This window comes from Gorilla gorilla, chromosome 2 (assembly GCF_029281585.2).
Source record: "Gorilla gorilla gorilla isolate KB3781 chromosome 2, NHGRI_mGorGor1-v2.1_pri, whole genome shotgun sequence".
NCBI lineage: Eukaryota > Metazoa > Chordata > Mammalia > Primates > Hominidae > Gorilla > Gorilla gorilla.
Genome location: NC_086017.1, coordinates 72,663,345 through 72,679,910, shown reverse-complemented (window position 1 = coordinate 72,679,910; position 16,566 = coordinate 72,663,345). Strand labels below are relative to the sequence as shown.

At 38.3% G+C, this 16,566-nt stretch overlaps 1 protein-coding gene and 1 pseudogene across 12 annotated transcripts in view; one reads left to right on the top strand and one right to left on the bottom strand.

Annotated features, from left to right (window-relative positions):
* The window catches only part of CADPS (calcium dependent secretion activator), a 476,794-nt gene that overhangs the window by 49,191 nt on the left and 411,037 nt on the right, over nucleotides 1-16,566 (top strand). The gene's annotated exons all lie outside the window — the stretch shown is intronic.
* Nucleotides 6,502-6,614, bottom strand: LOC115934152 (uncharacterized; annotated as a pseudogene).

The following is a 16,566-nucleotide window of genomic DNA, read 5'->3' as shown; positions in this document are numbered from 1 at the left end:
AAAAATACAAAAATTAGCTGGGCATGGTGGCACGTGCCTGTAGTCCCAGCTACTCAGGAGGCTGAGGCAGGAGAATGGCTTGAACCTGGGAGGCAGAGGTCACAGTGAGCCAAGATCGCACCACTGCACTCCAGCCTGGTGACAGAGCAACAGTCTGACTCAAAAAAACAAAAAAAAAAAAAAAAAAAAAAAGAGGAAGAAAGAGTAAGTAGGAATTGCCTAGTAAAGAGGAGAAAGGGAAGATCGGTCCAAACAGAGGGAATGGTATATGCAAATGCCCTGAAGCTGAAAAGTGCAGCTGCATTCAAGGAACTCAACTGTTCAGGCTTTCACCCTTCAGATAGTATTGTTATTAATGCTAGGCCTGAACTAGGTGTTAGAGACAAAATAAGGACCTGCAATTTCTTCCTTGTCCTTACCGAGCTCATATTTTAGTAAGAGAGGTTAAAAACACATAACCAGCCTAAGAAATAATAATTCCACTTTATACAGTAGGCTCTGAAGGATAAAATATAGGACTGAGGGAGAAAACCCCAGAGTATTGGATATAATATTGAAAATGAGAGGGAGAGTCATGTACCATGAATCTGGAGGGGTAGGAAATGCCGGATCAAGGAGGGTGTTGTGAATGTCTGTTTCTCTATTTGTGGAATATTTCAGAAAAGTTCTATCTCCCTTACTGAAAATTCACAGTAGCTATCCTGCTGTGATCATCTCGGCACCTTGTATGGTATACACCTGTACGTTTTCAGATTGAGCCCAGTGTACCAAATTCTAGATCATTCCCCTAACCCAACAGAGGATTATACCCCTGGGGTTGAAATTATGGCTTGTTCAGGATCATTGGGCTTTTATGAAAACTCACTGCTCCCATTTGCATTGCATCTTTTTATTGCTTCTTTAATTTCAATTTATTTGTATCATGTGTGTGCATGTGTGTGTGTGTGTGCATGCACACATGCATATGTGTGAGGTCCCCAACTATCCTCAGTTCAATGATCCACTAGAAAGACTCAAAGATATCAGAAAAGCTGTTATACTCATGGTTACAGTTTATTTCAGAAGAGATACAGATTAAAATCAGCAAAGGAAAAAGTGCACAGGGCAGAGTTCACGGGAGACCAGGCACAAGCTTCCAGTTTTCCTCTCCAAGTGAGATCATAGGACAGTACTTATTGTTCCCAGGAACAATGTATGACAACGTGTACAGAATGCTGCAACCAGGGAAGCTCACTCAAGACTTGATGTCCAGGATTTTTATAATTAGGAATTGGTTACATAGGGATGGAGTGCCCATATGACTGACCTTAGTTACATAGTCTCCAACCCAAGAACCCCATCGTTAATCACATCATTAGCATAAACCATCTGCCATGGCCCAATGCCCCAGGTATACAAAGACACTGTTATCAGGCAGGATATTCCAAGAGTTTAGAAGTTATCTCTCATAAATGGATGAAGGGGGGCCATGCCTTGCTTTGGAATGTGTAGAATTTGGACATCATAGACCTGCTGAATCCACCCTTTACTGTAATACACACACACACACACACACACACACACACACACACACACACACACACACACACACACACACACACTGTCATTGCTTTAAACCTCACCCCAAAATTTGGTCTTCCAACATGTTGTGAGCATCATCACTAAAACCTTGGGATTGTAGCAAAAAATAAAAATCATTTTGCAGTGTTTTTTAAATATTCCTTGATGTAGTGGTTTACAAACATAGATTCACATTGTAAATATGTAACTATGCTTGGAGACATTTTTTCATTTAATTTTACTTTATTGAAGAATAATTTACATCCATTCAAACAAACATCTTAAGTGTACAGTTCACTGAGTTTTGACAAATACACACATAACCCACACTTCTTTTAAAATATTGACCATTTTCATCACTCTAGAAAGTTCCCTCATGCCCCCCACAGTCAATCCCTGCCCACCCACCTCCACCACCATCCCCTGGAGCCAGTAACTGTTCTTATCTCTGACTAAACATTAGTTTTGCCTATTATCATAAAAGTGGAAACATACAATGTATGATCTTTTGTGTTTGGGTTTTTTTTTTCCACTCGGAATAATACTACTGAAGTTCAACTATGTTGTGTGTATCAGTAGATTGTCCGTTTTAACTGCTGGGTACTTTTACATTGTTTGGCTATAACACAATTTACGTATCTATTCTCCTTTTGATGGACATTTTGACTGTCTCCAGTTTTTAGCTATTAGGAATAAAATTGCTATGCTCATTCTCATATACGTTTTTCTGTGCACATATGTTTCCATGTCTCAGGTAAATAGCTAGCAGAGAAGTTGCCATCTTGTAGGTATATGTTTATCTCATCTGCCAAACCGTTATGCAAAGTAAAGTGGTTGTGCTATTTACACATCTCCCAGCAATGCATGAGAGTTACGGTTGCTTCACATCCTTTCCAACACTGGTCTGTCTTTTTAATTTTAGCTGTTCAAACAGGTGTGGAGTGGTATCTTATGGTAGTTTCATTTGCATTTTCCTGATACCTATTGATGTGGAGCACTTTTTCATGTGCTCCTTTCATGCACCTACCTTTCTGAGGTGTCTGGTCAAGTCTTTTGTCTATTTTACAAATTCGGTGATTGGACTTTTTGCTACTGAGTTGTAGGAACGCTGTCCCTGACTTAGCCTCCCCTGAGATTTTGATACAGTAGATGTAGTGTGGGTCCCTGAAGGACTCTGACATACAGATAAGTTTAAGGACTAATGGATTAATGGGTCTGATGTCAGTTTGCTAAGACTTCAACTGTATCTGGCAGCCATAACTCGAAATTTCCCCATCCAAAGACTTGCTTGGTGATTATTATAAATTGTTAAGGAAAGCATTAGAAAAACAATTCTCAGTAGGTGGTTTCTGTCTCACTCTGGACTTGGCGCTGAATTTTAACATCAACCTAAAGCTAGAAAATTCCTGGAATTGGACACAGTCACTTAAACCAAATGTGGGCTCCACACAGGTATTACTATAATTATTAAAGGGCCCTTGAGTTGATTTGTAGCAGCATCCTAAACCACATCCTGTTTTTCTTCCCTCAAAGGGAAATGTGGTAATACAGACATTTGAACTTGGAAGCCCACATGCAATCTGCATTCTTTTCTAAATAAAATTGATTTGGAAACTACTTGAACCTTGTGTTAATGTTCACATTGTACCAATTTATCTAGCACACAACCTCCCTGACCCAAAATGTTGGCGTCTTTCTACTAGGTAATTTCTTGAATTTTCATACTGATTTACACAGTACACCGAATAAGCTACCTGCTTAAAGACAGAAGAGATTAAAGAAATAATTTTATCCAATTACTTAATAAACCATGGACATTTTCTCTTTAAAGGAAACTCCAGATTTGGAAGTTGTTTTGACTCATAGCTCATGGTTCTAAGGGATTAAAGGACTAAAAAATCAGAGAATTAAAGAATCAAAAAGTTTCTACAAACTTAAACATCCAAACTGTGCAGTAGATTTTTTCCTTTTCCAGGGAGCCCTGCTGCCTTGATTAAGGCAATACAAAGATGGCATGTAGATTGTATCTCATATGACAGTGTTGAATGGTGTGACAACCTGAAAAATCATGCAGGGACCCTTCCCTGTTCCTCAGGAAAGTGTGCTGAAATTGATTTGCGATGCTCACCATCATTCAGCAAAAATATACCTTTCTCAATACTGTGTATCTGACCTTTCAAGATATGAGGTTCTGAAGTTAGCCAGAGAGTAAACTCAAACAGATGGTGCAGTGTCTATCAAATATTCTGTTATCATGATGTTTACAAAGGCTCTTCAGTCAACTTTTGATTCTCCATGTAATAGAGAGGAGATATTTTAAATCCTAGTGATGTAAGGTGTTCAAGTCCTTAGAGACTCCAGGTAACCTCTGCTCTAGGGACTTCATATGTCTTTGCTTTTACTTCCTGGCCTTGGACTATGTTATCTGATTCCTCCTAGGTTGAGGTGGAGAAAGGCCAAAAAAAATTTTAACTAGATCCTTCACTTCATTCACAACTCTGGTTAGAACATTTTGATAAGGAGGAGGAGGAAAACCTGGGCTTCAGCGTAGCTTCTGGATCACTAGTAGATCTTTGTCACTGTGGACTAAAGAGATTTCAAAACTAGGGGGATTAGCACAAGATACTGAAATGTGAAAAGAGTGATGACTACATGTCAGCTCTGTTTGGTTTGCTCTAAGAGAAATTGCATTTTTAAAGCTCTCCTGTGAAAAATGTGAGGCTTTCTGAATACACAACTTCTTACAGTTCTGCACTAAGGTAGGTTCCTGCAAAGGTAGTGAGGTCATGTTTATCTAGTAGTGCTGGGAAGGCTTCATTTAGCCATGGCTGCTTTAAATATATACATAGATATTTAAAGTTATCATCAAGGGGAAATTTTCTTCCTTTTTCTCACCATGGAGTAATGTGTTTTCTCTCTAAATGGCTGTCCTAAGCTGCACATTGATTTTTTTGTTGTTGTTAAGTCATCTCCTGTAATTTCTATATGATGTTTGCAAATGACGTTGTTTTAACACAAGTTACTTTCCTGGGTGGGGGAGAATAATAACATACCCACCTTTGTAAACAAATTTATTTGAGGATCAGTGGGGGTGGTGAGTGAGAGACAACCTCTAAGCCCACAAGTAGTCAATTCCTTGGGGACTGCCACGAAAGCCTTCAGTTAGCTAAACATTTTCCTAAAGAGACACCAGTTCAGAAACAGTTAAAATGGGAAAGGATTTTTTCCCATTACATATAGGCTTTGGTATGCATAACACATTTTGTCTTCCTTTTGGCCATAACAATATTTCTTATAAATATGCTAAGTATTCATAGCAAGAGCAGGTCAGAGTATCATGAAACTGTTAATTTAAAGCTTTACTAAAATATATGCATCCCCCACAGCCATACTCTACAGGAATTTGATCTCTCTTACAGCACAAATTGGAGAATGAAATGAGAAATCAACAATAAATATTTTAACCATTCAAGTTCTTCATATCATCATAAAAAGAACAATTTGAAGATTTCAGATATATCCCAAAGCTGTTGTAATCCAATCAGAAAAGTATAGTTATTACTTATCTTTCCTTCTTTTAAGTAAATTTGCTTGAAGAAGAGAAAGACCTGGACCTAGGGAGTGCAGGAAGGCATGGGAAAGAGAAGGGAGAGTGAGAGAGAAGGAAAGACACACACACACAGAAAAACATGCCTTTTACTTAAAAGCCCTATCAGTTGTTTTGCCTTGATTTAGTTAGAAACTCAAAAAGGTAGAAGCAGGAAGCGGCACAATATGACCAATTTTTAACAGAAACACATGGGGCAGGAGTGTATGATAGCAAGCTTCTGCCTTTCCCATGTGTCTGATTATTTTTATGGAAGTGGTATTGAAGCATAATGAATGTCAGAGAATTCTGTAAATCCTACATGCACACACCCATGTAATCTGCACCCAGATCAAGGAACAGAATGTTATCTGTCCCCCAGGAGACCCATCCTGCCCCCTGCCAGTCACTTCTCCCCCACCCCTGGTCACCATTATCCTGATTTCTCGGACCATAGATTAATTTTTCCTAGTTTTGAACTTTATATAAATGAAATCATTGTGTGATGTCTAGGAGACTGGCCTCTTCACTCACTAATTTGTGAGTTTTTTTTTTTTTTATGTAGCAGTAGTTGATGTTCATTATGTGTAGAATTCCATTGACTATCACACAATATTTCACCCATTCTACTGCTGATGGGCATTTTGGTTGTTTCCAGTACAGGGCTATTATAATCTGTATTGCCATGATTAATCTTGAACTTACCTTGTTAGTGAATATTTACCTACATATTTTATCTTCATTTATTTTAAGAACAGCAGTCTCTCAGAATACTAAGAAATTGAAATTTAATTTGTTTTACAAAACTATATACATGTAAAAAGGACAGAACAATTTCAAAAGAATTGACTAGCTCTGTTAAGAGAGGGACCAAAAAGAAGACGGAAGTCCTGCAAAACCTGTCTTGTGAAGTTTGTGTCAAAATGGAGTTAACTTTTAAAATGTTATAGTTTGTTTAGTGATTCATTTCATTGACTAATTGCTTTGATCTTTAACGTAATAAAAAACAGCTGAAAGAGGAAAAGAGTGGGTACTCCCTGTGCTTAACAATTAAGTTTCATGGAGGTAATTCGTAAGGATGGCGGAGCATAAAGTATACCCCAGCTTCATTTGAAACATGGTCTTGCAGCAACGAATTCGTGTTATATTTTCAGAATATGGCTTGACAGTTTTGAAGGAATTGTAAGTTTGAGAACCACTATAATCCAGGTTCTCTCATAGAGTAACTTCTTCCCAGGATTGAATTAGAGGTGTGGAAATTTATAAACCCATACCAAGATGCACTGTACATGTGAAACACACAGATTTAGAAGAGATTATATATTTAAAAAGTAAAATATCACATGAATAGGTAAAAGAAATTTTTATATGAACCGCTTCACGAATTTATGTCATCCTTGCCTAGGGGCTATGTTAATCTTCTTTGTAATCATTCCAATTTTAGTATATGTGCTGCCCAAGTGAGCGAGCATGTGTACTGATTATGTTTTTAAATGATAATGTTGTGGCTATATTGAGTTAAACATATTATGAAAATTTCACCTATTTCTTTTTATTTTATTAGGGGAGCTATAAAAATTTAAAGTTACATGTGTGGCTTCTGTTACATTTTTACTGTGTTTTTAGGTCTTCACATCACCTTTCAAAGACTGGCGGTTTGGCCCATAAAACAATGAGTTTGACAGGATTGGGGAAGTGAGTTTCTCAGGTGATATATTACAAGTGCTTACTTTCAGCATCTACCAATAGATTTCAGGGCCTATGTAGATTTAGTGCAGTTGCAACTATCTTTTACCTTATTATTTCGAAGTTTCTATGGTATCATTAATATAAATTTAGTAAGTGCTGTGTGCAGAGATAAGAGAGATATATGGCCACTGTCTGTCACTGGAAAGTTCCACATATTTCATTCATTCATTTGTTCGTTCAATAAAAATTTATTGAGCTTCTACTCTGTGTTGGCAACAAGGCAAACATGTGAGATTTGGTAGTAAATAAAGCACAGCCTCTGCTGTTTGTTGGCCACTTGTATGTTTTCTTTTGAGAAGTGTCTGTTCATGTCCTTTGCCCACTTTTCAATGGGGTTATTTGTTTTTTGCTTGCTCAATTGCTTAAGTTCCTTATAGATTCTGGACGTTAGACCTTTGTCAAATGAGTAGTTCACAAATACCTTATCTTATTCTGTAGGTTGTTTGTTGATAGTTTTCTTTGCTATGCAGAAGCTCTTTAGTTTAATTAGGTCCCATTACCAATTTTTTTTTTCCTGTAGCAAGTGCTTTTGAGGACTTAGTCATAAATTATTTCCCAAGGCTGATGTTCAGAATGGTATTTCCTAGGTTTTCTTCTATGATTTTAATAATTTTAGGACTTACAGTTAAGTCTTTAATACATCTCGAGTTTATTTTTATATATGTAAAATGTAGGGGTCCAGTTTGGTTCTTCTGCATATGGTTAGCCAGCTATCCCAGCACCACTTATTGTATAAGGAGTCCTTTCCCCATTGCTTATTTTTGTCAACTTTGTTGAAGATCAGATGCTTGTAGGTGTGTGGCTTTATTTCTGGGTCCTCTATTCTGTTCTACTGGATTATGTGTCTGTTTTTGTACCAGTACCATGCTGTTTAGGTTACTGTGGGCTTGTAGTATAGTGTGAGGTTAGGTAATGTGATTCATCCAACTTTACTCTTTTTGCTTAGTATTGCTTTGGCTATTTGGGCTCTTTTTTGATTCCAAATAGATTTTAAAATAGTTTTTTTTTTAATTCTGTAAAAAATGGCGTTGGTAATTTGATAGAAATAGCATTGAGTCTGTAGATTGTTGTGGGCAATATGACCATTTTAATGATATTCTTCTAATCCGTGAGTATGGAATATTTTTCCATTTGTTTGTGTTTAAACGTTTTTGTCCAGTGCCCTTCTACTCCTGTGCTTTATCCATCAACCGCCATCCACAGCCTCAGAAAACAGCTCGTTTAATTTCCACCAGAAAGTCAGAGAATCAGGAGGGTCACTAACTAAAAGGGTCTTACACATATATAAATAAATCATTTGCCTGGAGAGGCATGCCCTTGGCCTGATGCTCTCTCTTATGGAGAGATGCATAATCCACTCACTTGTAATTCAGAAAGGGGTCCAACGTCAATTTCCTAAAAGAGCTTTCTTTCAGAAGATAGAGAGGATGCATTTTGAACCATTTAATTGCTCCTATGAGTGACTTGCATAATGCCTGTAGAACTATCTAGACAGCACATGTTGCCTGAAGCAGCACATGCCAGTTGTTTTCTTTGCTGCCTTTAAAATGAAATTGCATGCACATCTGAAGCTGAATGACTCTTGATGTGTGATTGTACCTTTACCCCGATTCTAAATAGAAAAGATGGCTTTTTTATTAACTTATTTTCTAGCAGGAAGGGATCATTTCTAAGGAATGACAGTTTCTGTTTTCAGATTTCAGCTCTAGTACTCACTAACTGATGAAACTTGGACATATTAGCTAGACAGCTTGACCAGTGTCACCTCACTTGAAGGCTACCTTATGTATTAAGGCAAAAGGACTTTTTAAAAAGTGGCATTTTCTTGATTATATAGTAAAATTATGCACATTGTATAAAATGTACACATGCAGGAAAGTATATAAAAGTAACTTAACAATCACCTGTCTTTCCACTACCAAAAATAAATATCATATGTTAATATTTTTGTGTATCTCCTCCCAGTTGTTTTTGAATATTTTTAATAGTGGAAGCCATACCGTATATAATTATATATTTTGCCTCTTTTACTTGGCATTACTGTGTAAATACTTTGCCTCATAATGAAAATCTTTTTAATGTAATTTGATTTTATATATACCATTACATAAGATAAACATATTATTTAGTCTTAGGAGGAAATATAGGTAGATAAAAGACATTTAAGCCATTAAAAAACACTGAGATAGATAAAAGCAGTCTTAACATATTAAAGCCAAATAAACACTAGTATCTGTAAATTTTAATTCATACTCCCACATAATGTCCTTTTTGTTGTTTTAAGTTTATAAATTAATTTGCTTAAATTACGACATTTAGAGACAATGGATGTCCTCATTTTGAGAAGATACTTTGTAACAAAAATCAGCTGATGAGGATTTAATAAGCACCAGCCCTTGCCCTGTATGAAAGAATTGTGAATTACCAATTACAGCATTGATGCCATTGTTCAGCTGCCTGAGCAAAACATTAGGTGGCACACCTGTCAGAGAAGGAAGAGAAGTAACTGCTGGAGAAGGTCTTAGGAAGCCTTAAGCTGGGCTTTGAATGATGGGATAGGATTGAGATAAGACTTTATAATGCACGGCTTTTAACAGTCATATGCCATATTCCTTAATCTACAAATGGTAGGTTTGCAATTATTTCTAAACAACAAATATAAATCCATAGTGCCAAATGCATGCATTTTCTTGAGGCTTCTGGTGTGGATGGTGTGTACTTCTGAGAGATTGAAATGACAAGCAGATAACTCTAGAGGTGATTATGCAATGAGCAGCTCTGAAGGAGTGCAGGAGAATGTTGGCTTACAGATTTTTTTTTTGTAAGATTGGCTGGTAGGAGGAGTGGGTGGAATATGTGGAAAAAAGAGGAGAGAGCAATTAGGTAAAAATGTTGGGCTACTCTCTTAGTTAAATATTAACAATCTTGTGGAGCATTTGACTTGATTTATTCAAATGTGCTTTCCCTCCAACTCCTTTTGCAATTTACATCACTGATTCAGCTTTCGTTGGGGCATCAACCTCTAAGAAAGCTTGATGAAAGCTAAGAACCACGGGTCCCAGTTTAAGAAGGGCTGGTTTATAAACAGAGTCTGGTTACATAAACTACTATTCCTCTATTCTGGGTTTGTTTCCCCACCACCAGTACCAGTTCCTTTGGATTTTGTATCAGGTTCATTTGAATTGGAAGGGGAAAAGAAAGCTCAGCTTAACTGATAGCCTCCTTTGTGCTTTGTGCACAGCTCTGTGCTAGGCACCAAACACACGTAAGAGCCCTGCACCCTCACAATCGCCCTAATGGGCAGCATTTCTACTTGTGGAGTGGAAATGCTTCCACGGGAGTGGAAAAGCAAAGAAATAACAGTGGGATATTCAGCAGAGGAGGCTCACAGGGAACAAATACCCTCAAGAGTGAAGCTATGGTTTTAGGATACAGCTATTCAGTTTTCTATGACTTAGCATGCAAAGACATGGATTAATTCTGCTACAGAACTGTATGTTAACTGGATAATGGAAGTCATTTTGTTCTCTCAATGATTATCAGACATTCATGCTCTGGAAAAGAACAGACAACAGACCATTTGTAAAAACAAATCCGAGTAATAAAGAAGTTAATCAGATACTTTCATGAGAATTTCCCCAATGACTTTAACATTTAGTGGGCATGTACTTGAAAAGCTGCTTCTTAGAAATTGATACTCATGAATGATGATGATGATTATATTAATAATAATAATATATGACCACTAATACTAATATGCTTTGAGTGCTCATTATAAACTGGTAGTTATATTGGGTGATTATGTGAATAAAATTGCTCATTTATTTGGCCATAGATAACATTATCGTCTTTACCTTTTAGAGGAAACACTGAGGCCCGTGTTCTCCTACATAGAAAACAGTTTTTAGTTCAGGTCCATCTGGTACCAAAACCATGCTTTTGAGGACTACTCTCCATTGCTTGTTTAGAGCTGAAAGGGATCTTAGGGAAGGTCATTTCCCAGATTAGGGGCCCGTAATGGTAGTGGCTTGACCAGCATCACACAGGTCCTTAGCAGCAGAGTTAGAATTGCATCCTGGTCTGTGGTTCTAATTAGATTCAGAAAACATACAGGCCAGTGTGGACCACTTGAAAATAATCCTGGTATTCAAAGATTATTTGTGAGTGATATGGCTCTATTGTGGCAATTGCAGCAAAATTAAAAAGCAATGTTTTATGTTAAGATGTAATTGTATGTGTTCAGAATGATGGGGGTGAGAGTCTATTAAATAAACACCTACAGTGTCTTTATATTCTGATGTGTATGGTATTACCATACACATATTCATTTCGTGGATGTTATGCATCATCTACCGTATGACAGGCACTGTGCCAGAGGATGAAAATACAGCAATAGGCAAGACAAACCTCATCCCTCCTCTTGTGGACCTGACGTTCTAGTGGAATAAGACAGAAGACTGTTCAAGTAATTAATAAGAAAAACACCAGATAGTGATAAGTGCTTTGTATAATGTTAAAGCTGGGTGATGCAACAGAGACTTCCTGGGAGCTACTTTAGATTGGGCAGTCTGGGGAGATGACAATTAGGCTGAAACCTGAGCAACAAAAGGAAACAGTCACATGAGATAAGAGGAATGAGTATTCCTGGCAAATGTAAGGATGATTGCTGTGGAAAAGCTCTGAGAAGGGACAAACCCTGAGATTGGCTTGCTTGAGGAAGAGAAAGAAGGCCTGTGGCACTGGCATCCAGTAAAAGAGGGCAAAGGTAGTAACATCACAGAGGTGCCCAGGGGTTTGCTCTTGTGGGTATTTTTGAGCCAGAGGAAACAGTTTGAATGCTATTCTAAGTGCAATGGAAAGCCATTGGAAGTTTCAGGCAGGAGGAGCAACGTGATTCAATATTTTTTTTTTTTAAAGATCACTAACATCTAGAAAGTATGAAAAGCAACAGTGGGAGCTGGGATTTCAATGAGGAAACATGACAATTGATCAGCAAAGGACTGTGGCAAGGATTCAAGTGGCAGCAGTGCAGATGTACAGAGGTAGTACAATCTGAGCTATATTTGGCAATAGACTCAACAGAAGTTGACGATGGATTAAGTGAAGGAAAAAGAAAGAAAAAGCTAAATCAAGAATAATGTCTACAATTTTTGGTTTGTGCAGTTGAGTACATGGTGGTATTGTTTATTGAGTTGGAGGAGGAAGAGTTAGAGGAGGAAGAGGTTTAGGATGGAAAAGTCCAGAATTTTGTTTGGGTTGTGTTAGGTTTCAAATGCATATTGTACTCCACCATCCAGGTAGAGACATCCGTTAAGCATTGGATCTAAGAGTCTAGTGCTTAGTGGAAGGTCAAGGCTAGAGATACAGTTTTGAGTGGTATTTGCATAGAAGGTGGCACTTAAGGCCACCTATTAGATGATAACATCTAAAGAGAAAGGACACTGAGGAAAGGATACCCAGGACAGGGCCCTGGCACTGCCCAACATTTGACATCAAACAGAGGAGGAGGAATAAACCATGGATTCTGGGAAGGAAGTTCAGGGAGTCAGAAGGAAAACCAGGAGAATGGTACCTTGCAACCTAAGAGAAGTTATACAAATAAGATATAGCTGGGTGCCACTAAGGAAAATAAAGAATGATGATGACAAATAGCAATCAACCTGGGCCTGAAGCAGGACTTTTTGACCCCACCCTTTGACCCTGAAGACTTTAAGAATAGGTAACCAGACCACCAGGAGAGCTTCAGGCTCTCTCTCTTTGTCCACTTTTACTTTTTCTCTCCCATTCTCTGCCTCTTGACCTCTCTAAGACTCATTTTTCTGGAGAGTCAGACTCAAAATCTTGTACCTCAGTTTTCTCATAAGGCTAGCAATCTTTTATCTCATTATTTTTATTCCATTTAGATATATTCAGCGTTTCATTCCATTTAGAAACATTCAGCGTTTAGAAATATCAAATCGAGGCTGGGTGCAGTGGCTCATACCTGTAATCCCAGCACTTTGGGAGGCTGAGGCGGGCGGATCATGAGGTCAGGAGTTCAAGACCAGTCTGGCCAACATAGTGAAACCCCATCTCTACTAAAAATACAAAAAATTAGCTGGGTGTGGTGATGTGCGCCTGTAGTCCCAGCTACTCGGGAGGCTGAGGCAGGAGAATCGCATGAACCCGGGAGGTGGAGGTTGCAGTTAGCTGAGATTACACCATTGCACTCCAACCTGGGCAACAGTGCAAGACTCTGTCTCAAAAAAAAAAAAAAAAAAAGAAAGAAAGAAAGAAAAAAGAAATACCAAGTTGGTAGTACCTAAAAATTGATGGGAAATAGCACCCTGTTGACAAAATCTAGATATATAAGAGTTGACCCAGGAAAATGAACCTCAGTAGAAATAATGGCCAATGAAAAAAATCACTGTGGCAATATATATTTGAAATCATTGTGAATAAAAACTGGCAGATGAAGTAAATATGTATTAAAGATTTTCAAAAGAAATGAGCTCACCCCTATGAAAATAACTGATAAAATAAAAATACTGAAAAATTGGAAATGAGTTTATCGTGTTGGATAGAAACTTGATTGAAGAATCATGGCCAGGCTCGGTGGCTCATACCTGTAATCCCAGCACTTTGGGAGGCCAAGGCAGGTGAAGTACTTGAACTCCTGAGTGTGAGACCAGCTTGGCCAACATGATGAAACCTCATCTCTACTAAAAATGCAAAAATTAGCTGGGTGTAATGGTGGGCACCTGTAATCCCAGCTACTTGGGAAGCTGAGGCAGGAGAATCACTTGTACCCAGGAGGCGGAGGTTGCAGTGAGCTCAGATCACGCCAGTGCCCTCCAGCCTGGGCGACAAGAGCAAAACTACGTCTCAAAAAAAAAAAAAAAAAGGAAATTTGATTAAAGAATTAAATTGGCTTACTGATATTTGTCCAAGAAACAACTGCCTTGATGAAGATTCCCCAGTGTTGATTTAAGTCTGATTAATGTTTGTAATCAAGACATTTAGACATTTGTGGCATTGAAATGGCAGGGTCAAACCCTTGGCTCAAAATGTCTTATTCCCTGATAGACCCATTTTGTGCAATAATATATCATGAACACAAACTATCTTTAAAATACAGGAATTAAAGACTTATTGAAGTCATCTTTAATTTCAAAGCCCTTGATTTTAAAAAGCGATCTCTCTTGGACTGTAGCCTTCACTGTCCCAAAACTATAAATGTTAGAGAGGAAATCATTATTCCAGAATCTTATTCAGGAAGAGTTGCAGATTCCTTGCCTGAGCAAGGACAGTTTCTAAATTAGTGTCATTTGAATTAGTGCCTTTTCAACTGCAGACAGTTCTTTCAAAAATACTTGCTTGTTCTTATGCTTGTTTCCTTTTTTAAAAAAATCACATTGGTTTGCAATTGAGGTTAATATTAGTTAAACTCTACTTTGTGCAATAAGAGTATGTTAAATTCAGTAACATACTCTGCCGATTACTAGCTGTATGTCCTTAAATACATTACCTAATTTCTCTAATCCTATTTCCTCAACCATAAAGGGGACCAGTAACACACACCCCACAGGGTTATTGTCAGGACTAAGTGAGAGGAAGACTTTAATGCCCTGTTTCTTTTTATTTATTTGGAGACAGGGTTTTGCTCTGTTGTCCAGACTGGAGTGCAGTGGAGATCACAGCTCTCTGCAGCCTTGATCTCCCATACTCAAGCAATCTTCCTGCCTCAGCCTTCTGAGTAACTAGGATTACAGTTGCATGCCGCCACACCCGGCTAATTTTTTTTTTTTTTTTTTTTTAAACTAAAGACGAGGTCTTTCTATGTCGCCCAGGCTGAATGCCCTTGTTTAAAGTAGATGCTCAATGAAAGTCTTTACTATTGCTACTATTGTTAGTATACTGTACATTTTCTATGTACACAACATAATTACTTTAGCTATTTGGTCTGAACAATTTGTCTCCCAAATAGTTTGAAAATTTTCCCAGGGAAGGGTTAGGCTCTCATCCTTTATTAGTGTCTTTCATTCCTCTGTATCAGTCATAGCAGAACACAGCTGGCAGAACACAGCTGCCTCACCCAGACTGGGTAATTGAGGGGTACATTATGGGATTATTTAAAGAAGGTTGGACAGAGCAAGGAAAAGCCATAAGGGATGGAGAAACACCCTGGGGCTAGCAACAGCAGGGAGCCCATAGTTTGTAGAGGCGGGGGAGGAGGTTACTGGTGACAGCTTGGAGCACAAAAGACAGGCCACTGAACAAGAACTGTGGTTTTAGATAGAGAAGTGCCAAAATGTTCTCTGGGAGGAAGGAGCCAGTAGATTAAGTACTCCAACCTCTCTCTCTTCCCACCCTGATCTCCTGCTGGTGCCTCTCATTAGCTGAGCTCAACAGAAAAGCATCAGGCAAGGAAGCTGGTTACAGCAGTCTATAGAAATCAGCATCCCTGAACACAGAGCAGAGGGGAAAAGGGAAGCGAATGGATCTAGGGAAGTAAAATGAGAGTAGGCAGCAGAGCCTCTCCAGCCTTCAGTTAGCACAGCTGCTTTACATATAGTTAGTGCTGATACATGTTTGTGGAAGGAAGGGAAAGGAAAACTGATTGAAGGCAGTTCATAAACTATAGACGACTCATCTTTAAATGAAGATTGAGAAAAACACTACGTAATAGCATAGTAGTTTTGAGGTAAGATTTGAAATCAGACCAACCCCAGTGTGAAATCAGACCAATCCCTTAGTGTTTCCTGATGGAGTGATCAAAGGCAGTTACTAAATGACTTAGCCTCAGTTTCTTCCTCAGACAAAGGGAGATAAGGTTAATACCTACTTCATAGGTTGCCTTTGAGGAGTAACTGAGAGGATGGATACAGTACACTGGGCACAGAAAGCAGTGCTTGAGAAATGTTAGCAAATGAATTCTCAATAACAGTGAGCGGTTCTCAACTGGGGGCAATTTTGACCCCTAACCCCATTCCAGGGAACATTCTGCAGTGTCAGGAGATATTTTTGGTTGTAACAACTGGGGAGTGCTATAGGCATGTAGTTAGTAGAAGCCATGAATCCTACTTAAATATCCCACCATGCCTAGGACTGCCACCCACAGCAAAGAATTATCTGGTCCTAAATGTCAATAGCTCCGAGGTGAGAAATCCTTCCCGGTACTGATTTCATCTCTGTGTTTCCATCCTTGGGCCTCTATATTTCTTGATACTGGTTCTTAAAATCCTTGATTATTTATACTTTGTTCACTCTCAGTAAATTTGAGATTTTTGTCCTCCTCTTCCCATTATAAGGTCAGGACATACTGTGTCTATGGCACTTCAACACTGTGTGATTTTGTCTTTTCACCATTTGAAGTAAATACACAAATACATAAATAAATAAAGATAAAATGTAAATCACTGTGATACGTTGTAATCTGAACTACAGCCACCCAGTATTAAAGCACTTATGTCAAATACGTGCTATAGATTTGCAAGGCAACAATACACAATACAGAGCTATTTCTCGGGGTGTTTCAAATCGCCAGGGAGCAACATATTGAAACACGTTGTTACTGCAGCTCTAATCTCTGATGAACCTCTTCCCAAAAGAAAAAAAAAAGCCAAAAATAAACTCGTAAAGCTAGTGAGTCTAAACTAGGTCAGTGGAATTAAACATTAATATAAATAAGG